This window comes from Trachymyrmex cornetzi, unplaced genomic scaffold, assembly GCF_001594075.2.
Source record: "Trachymyrmex cornetzi isolate Tcor2-1 unplaced genomic scaffold, Tcor1.1 scaffold23, whole genome shotgun sequence".
Lineage (NCBI taxonomy): Eukaryota > Metazoa > Arthropoda > Insecta > Hymenoptera > Formicidae > Trachymyrmex > Trachymyrmex cornetzi.
Window position 1 is genome coordinate 825,740 of NW_017296956.1, and position 7,896 is coordinate 833,635.

Consider the following 7,896-nt stretch of genomic DNA (forward strand, 5'->3'; position numbering starts at 1 on the left):
TTAGAAATATTAGAATGATATAACAAAGAAGATATTTCAATGACAAAGGAGGGACCGAGATTCGCCGAAATCGATTCGTCGCGTCTTCCGTACCCTTGAATGCGCGATTATCTCGAGCCGGAGGAATCGCTCGGACCGTGCCCGCGGTCGTTCGTTGGCCGAACGTGAATATTCCGATGGTCATTGACCTCAGGTCGGTCTTTGGCGCCAAACCCAAGGCTAGTCCGACTTTCATAAAACGTTTGCTACCAGATATTTCGTTGTAGATCTTCGTATCTGCGTTCTGGCTTTTTCGAAGCAAAAGCATGATGAATCTTTTAGCTGCTCAAGCACTCGCATTCTTATGAAAGAGAGAAAGAGAGAGAGAGAGAGAGAGAGAGAGAGAGAGAGAGAGAGAGAGAGACGCTTCAATAATTCCTTGATTTTATTCATTCCGTTCACTCACGAGATATATATTGACAGGTATCGATTTTCAATCTCACTGATATTGAGCATGATAGGAAAATTTATTTGATACTTAGACTATCTAATAATGGAATTTTATATACATATAAAATCGCTATTCACCTTACACATTTTTTTAAAAGCAAGTTTTAAACTGACATTTTTGCGTCGCCAATGTTGGAAACAATGATCGATTTAAGTCGCGTGCAACCCTACAGTAGTGAGTTGGCGACACGCAACGCGTTATTAGCCGATTCTTCGCAGGTAAGCTTCATTGAATTGTTCGAAGGTAAAGGTCTTCTTCTCTATGATTTCGCTCTGGATTCCGCTCGCACCGAGTTCTTCTTTCGCTCAGCGCGATCGCTGGCAACTTTATACAAACGTTAATTGAAAAAGGTTAATTGAAAAATTACGTAGCTTGATACGCGATTAGTACCGTAATATATAAAACACAGGGTATAGGTATATTTAAATTTATACAAAATTCTTCCATATATAATGCATATTTTAACGATTTACAGTTAATTTAATCATGCCATCAGGTTGAAGTGAAACTTTTTCGTGATCTCAGTTTAAGCCGTTTTTCAACATCTCGATTATAAATACTGGCTGTAAATAGAAACTTATGCGCTCGAGATTGCATGAGTATTTGAAAAGTACATTTGTTTAAATACAAATATGGAGCTCGGTCGAAATCTCGCGTTTTTCTTCGTTTTTCTTCGTTTTTATGAAAGTTGTGCCTAGTGTAGTAGGTTTATAAGGGCATCCGTTTAACTTGCGCGCTTGTGAGAATTCTCCATGAAATAGATGCGCTCGTAAGCTCGCTTCCTCGGGCATGCGCACAGACGGGGGCTAGGCTGCTGAATCAAATCGCGTGCAAAACCTTGCTTCTCGCGCGAGTAGGCGGGAGAGCAAAGAGGAGAACGTCGGGCCGCAACCGCAACACGGATGCCGCGTGAGCGAACGAGCGGCTCGCAACGGTAAAACGTAACCGTTGTGCCCCCGACTGCGAAAATTGTGATGAGGAGGGGGGCACGACTGCAAGATGAGAGACGCGAGAGGGAGAGAGCTCGACGAGTAAGACATAGCGGTATAGCATCCCCACCATCGGTGAAATCATCCTCGGGGTTCACGGATAGTCGTAATTCGTGGCTATCGCGCGTACGGAGCTCGTTTTTTAATTTTCCGTGGGATACCGTGACCGATAGGCTCGGAAACCGGTATTTTATGATAATATCGCGCTGTATACAGCGCGGTAGAGCGCTGTTGAGCAATGATAATCTGTTTATTTCTCTCCGGTACGCCGTAACCGTAGTAACATTCAGATGTCAGCTGCACTTTATAAGCTTCATAGCTTTGTTTAACTCTTTCAATAATATTAAATTTTAAATTTACAGAAATTTTAAAAAATTTGCCTTACTCGTATTTTAGGCCAATTTAATTTTAAACATAATTTGACATAAAGAGAATGAAAGATTTAAATTGATTGGAATTAAAAAAAATATTGAAGTATGAGAAATTTATTTGTTACATAATTTGACATAAAGAGAATGAAAGATTTAAATTGATTGGAATTAAAAAAAATATTGAAGTATGAGAAATTTATTTGTTAATTTGTACAAGACGAAAAAGCCACTCTATAATAATACTGAAGAAATGACATATTTTGAAACAACGATATAATGAATTATAAATTTTATATAAAAAGAACTGTAAATTTAAAAAATAGATCTTTGTTCTCTAAAAACCCTTACTCTCTATATTTAATAAGAACTTTTAAGAACAATGGGTTACGTCACGTTGACTTTATTTTTATCAATTTCTAAAAAATTTACATTTTTCAACAATTTTACTACCTTTGTTATAAAATCAAATTATTATCTTAATATTCAAATATTTAAAGGAATTGCATTTAGTAAATATTTAGCTAGTACTTTCAATCAAATATTTATTAAAATTTAGTATATCTTTTTCTCCGAATATGTTTTATAAAAGTTCGAAAAAAATACCGTAAAAAAATAATTTTATATTTAATTACATTTTAGTCATAAATGTTATTAAAGTGTTTTATCTTAGAGATGACATCAGGATCAGAGCGTTCCTTCTTAGAAAAATGATTTTTTCGACAGAGCGGTGCCGTCATAAAAAGAAGTATCTAACGGTTAATCGACTATTATCGAGGTAAAGTTAGCGAAGACATTTCAAATATCAAAATTTCAAAGTGCTTCGCCCTATCATAGCCTAACTTCGATGCTATCACCTTCAAAGTTCACGGTCGGTCATTTTTGTGTCTATCGAAGTTGCGTGAATCAAATGTCACTTATAATTACTTCGATTCTATTTATAGTTTTGTTTCCAACATCCTTGCACAATGTAAACTTTCTAATAGAAATATTAATTTCTTTGAATAGCAATAGTCTGCCACTTTGACAAGACATTTTATTACATTGAATAAATCAAACTATAAATTAATATACAACACACAACTACCATAATAATAAAAATTATTATAATTTATTGTAATAAGAATTACTGCAATAAACTACTAAAAATTATAATATTGCTTGATATATAAAATTTCATTATTTAGACATATTTCCATTCAAAATTTAATTTAATCACGAATATATTAATTTCTTTTTATTTAAGTCATATAGTTTTTACCTTTAGATCAATTTAGATTTTATCTACACATATTAAACAATACAATTTGTAATCAGCTTTTAAACATTTATTAATGTCGACATTAGCATATACAAAATTTATGTTTGCAAAGAACTGTTTTTAGAAGGAGCCATTACTTACCATACATTTTTACGTACGTCGTTCTCCGTGAAGTTCACGGTCGGTCGTTTGTTCACTGTTCGTTCACCATTACGGACCGTTTGCTACCGCGCCGTATAATGAAATTTGCTTTATAAATTTAACGCGTTAACTTATTTTCTCTTCGATGATTTTATCGAGGATTCTTTCTTATAGTCTTGACTCGTTTGAGTTATTTTACGATATGATATTCAGTACCAATATTTAATTTAATTTAATTTAATTTAATTTATTGTGCAATGTGTACAAAAATTGTGGTTACAAAGAAGAAAGCTAAAACAAACAAACTGAAAATATAATACAATACATGTGCACAAATGGCGAGGCACCAGTAAATCTGCTGCTCTAACGCCTGCCAGCGAGTAATAAGATAATAATCGATAGTTCAAAATTTCTCACTAACGAATAAAATGCACAAAAACTGAATACAAACTTAATTACAATGAACGGAAAGATAACAATATCGTTATCTTATTTTAAAAGTAATACAACTAAAAAATTAAGTTGTCTAAAATAGCCGATTTTGGGGTTTTCTTAAATGTGTTGAATTATTTGCAAATTAATTTCAAGCGCTAAACTGATGGGAAAATATTGAAAATTATAAACAAACATCAGATCTGGAAATTATACTATTTTTGATGCAATTTTCAATATGTTCCCATCAGATCAGTTTGAAATAAATGTTTGCAAATGATACAGCACATTAAAAAATTCAAGAAATCATGTATAAAAAAGTTCCATTGTTTAGGTCAAAATCTAATAATTTTACCTATCCTCCTTTATGAAAAGAAAATATTTAAAAACGTTTTTCTATGTTAAAAAAAATTCTAAATTTTTATATCATTTCCACTTGTTTTCTGTATTTCAAAACATCAGCACTCATCGTTTGAGTATTGAACCAACAAAGAATCTACCAACAATATACCTTGGTAATCTTTAAAGTAACCTTAATCTGTGTGCTCTGTAATTTTGGGTGCGGTTGAACATTATGACGTGTCCGATTCTTTGATTCCATCGAGAATTATATTCCGAACGGGACGCGCGAGATGAGAAGAAACTGGCGATGCGGAGAGAAGAGAAGAGCTGTGACGCCCACGGCGATCAACGGTACATCGCACCCGCTTGTAATGCCTTGTACAGCAGCCATATGCGCGCCTCAGGTAATAAGTCCGTACGTAAATATGTAAATCTTCTAGTGTCTTGTGTGTACTACGTACATCGTTCTTCAACTTTTGCGAAGTCAAAAACGTGTATGCAGGATATTAATAACTGCTGCATTTCCTTTTATTCATCATATATAATATCGTACGTAATACGCGGTGAGACCATTGCAATCACAACAAATAAAATTTTATTTTATATGATAAATTTATAACTTGATACTATTGAGACTTTCACGGGTATTTTCTTCCCAGGCGCCAAAGGGTTTGCGGGTTATCGCCGTGTCATGATCCATTGCTGATGCCAACGTTTTGTGAACCATGCCGTTCACTTCATAAAGGCAAGGAGTGCACTGATGAATAATTTATAACTTTTTTTTATAATACTAATATATACAATTTACAGTCGAACCTCTATAAAAGTAACTTGTCGGGACCGATCGACCTCCGTAAAAGTAAACAAATGCGCATGAGCGGCGATTACTATATTGGAGGTTAAGACATGACTTTTACGGAGGTTAAAACAAAAACGGAGGTTAACTTTGACTGTACAATCTTACATTATTATCTTACTGTTAATCTTTTTAAAGAGGGACGAAGAGAGAGAGAGAGAGAGAGAGAGAGAGAGAAAGGGAGGAAAGAGTTACTTTTCGGTTGCGAGTTAATTTTTAGAAAAAAGAACTGCAATAATATCGTGTTACTTTTATAAAATAACTTTCTCAACCTTGCATTTAATAAATTGTCATACATGTGAATAGATTAATAGAAAATAACGTTCAGATTTTTTTTAGAGTTGAGAACGTTACCTTAAAAAAGTAACGCGTTACCGATACCTTTATTTGAAAAATTATTTGTTATTTGAAAAATTATTTGTTACTTTTCGTTAACTTTTTGTAATATTAAATAAGTTTTGAAATTGCATTTTTTAAATATACATATAAATTTATTTAATTGATTGATAATCAATGTTAAATATAACAATAAATATTAAGACTTGAAACTAATCTGTAAATAGAGCAAGTTTTTCTTTATATTACCTAATAATTTTTGAAATGCTTTGTATTATCCAATATCTTTATTTCTTAGTATTTATTTATATGAATTTAGATTAAGTTCTTATATTTAAGAATGTTTTAAGATGTCATGAACCAATCAGCCGTATTAGCACTAATTGAGACATTACTTAACGTCTTAAAATAAGAACAATAAATTATGAATACTGCTCATAGATTTTCAATATTGATAGCGACTATCGGAATACAGTTTAAGAGATGAACTATATTTTTTGGTATTTAAATTTTTATTATAAACATAAAATTATAAACATATTTCTAGCCAAATGTATATATACACATAATATATATATATATATATGTATATATAATTTATAAAAATAACGCGATCTATTGAATAGTTATAAACATAATAAGAGATTAAAATAATGATAAAAGTAACGGCCGAATTCGTTACCGTTATTGTAAAAATGTAAAGATATTACCGTTACCGTTACAGACAGAAAAAAGAAATGATCGCGTGTGTGTGTGTGTGTGTTTTACCGAAAAGAAATACCTAACGAAAGCAATAACGGCATTATAAGTAACGCGATAAGTTTCTAGCCTGGATTTTTTATGTAAAAGTTTTAGCATTTAAATATCATTAAATGAAAAATTTTTTTAATAAGTTTATAAAGTTTAGTAAAGCATTTTAATAAATAATATTTTTTTTATTTTTTAGGATTAAATAATAAAATATATATATTATTAACCTGCATTTATGTATATCTAGCACATGTAGTGTTTATAAAGTTACAGATTGGTATATTAATGTTTATGTGGCGATCGTGGCGCAGAGTGTAGCGTGACTGCTTTTTGTGCCACACCACACACACGCAAAGATCTAAATTTCAAATTTACTCAGAACATCAAATTAGATTTTATTTGATCGCCTTTCGAAAGACAATGGCAAACCTCCTGAGAGTATCTTTGCAATTGTCGTTCAGATTCGGTGTTAAAAACTGTAGGTCACATATATCAGTGGATATATGTACATTCGCTAACACGCATGACAAGAGTGACGTTTTAATGCCAAACTCCTTTCTTTCAAAGATTATATAAAATGTAAAAGATTCAAAGAGGCTAATATCCAAAATTAGGATAATCTATTATAGATAGGTAGATATTAATGTTTATAGAGTTTATAATATTATGGACCTTTGTTTTCTCATTTACATATATCTTTTTTAAACTAGGTATTTCCAGGACTCTTGGTAAAATAACTGTTACGACTCATTTAAAATAAAAAATATAAAAAATATTTCAAAAACTTATTTAAAATATTAAATAAGAGATACGTCAGAAGAAGTTATTTAAAATAATAAATACTAATTAAATATTTCATTATTATTTATTTAAAATACATATTTTAAATAAAATTGTTTTAAATACGATTGAGTCCTGAGTATTTCGTTTCGACCTTTTTTAAATTATTAATTGCACTATTTAAAAAAGTAAATTACACATGCGACATGTAAATATATATGAGTGTCTATAAAGTGTGTTTGGGGGGGTTTGTGAATTTGTTATAGATCAATTATCTTTATAAAAAACATGTATGGAAAATTCTCTTCTCTTGTAATAGACGCGCCATCGACCGAGTAACGAAGGAAGGATCTGAATATATACTTGGTGAGAAGAAGGTAATGGAGCTATTATCTTCCGTCGTATCAGTACATTCTATTTTACCGACACTAGACATTTTATTATTAGATGTTATTGTCCGTTATACAATATCTTCTTTAATTACCCTTTTTACGAATAAAATGTGTTATTATCAGTGTCAATAATTTTGTAACTTACAATTAATTTTAATTATTTTTGAGAATGGAATTATTGTGATATACATATCTTTTTTCGCACTATTTTAGATAAATGTAAAATTAAATTGTACAGAATTCATTATTATACTTGCAAATAATAAATTGTTTGTTGTGTGTAATTGTAATATATTTGTAACGTAATGCAATATTGCAAACTCAGTAAATGAAATGGATTCAGATTTTCCGAAATACGCATTTGCGTTGAGATGAATCCCTTGCATTTTTATCTGGAGACACTGGTAGTGTCTCGGCGCTAAGCTACGCGCAGCGCCACTACCGTGGCTACTTTACGCTAGCCGGCGAGTTGCGGCAGATCGAGATTATCGGATCTCAATAAGGGCTGAACCGATCAAGTTCTAAGTGTGCTCAATCGATTGCAACCGCTCAGAATATATAATGAAAGTGTTTTTATTTTTTCTCTACGTGCTCTACGAGCGGAGATATTGCGACGCAAAATACGAATCTGAAACTTTTATATCTGGAGACACTGGTAGTGTCTCGGCGCTAAGCCAAGCGCAGCGACACTTCCGTGGTACTATACGCGAATCTGTCAAGATTTCCAGACGGCGATTATGGGATCTCAATAACGGCTGG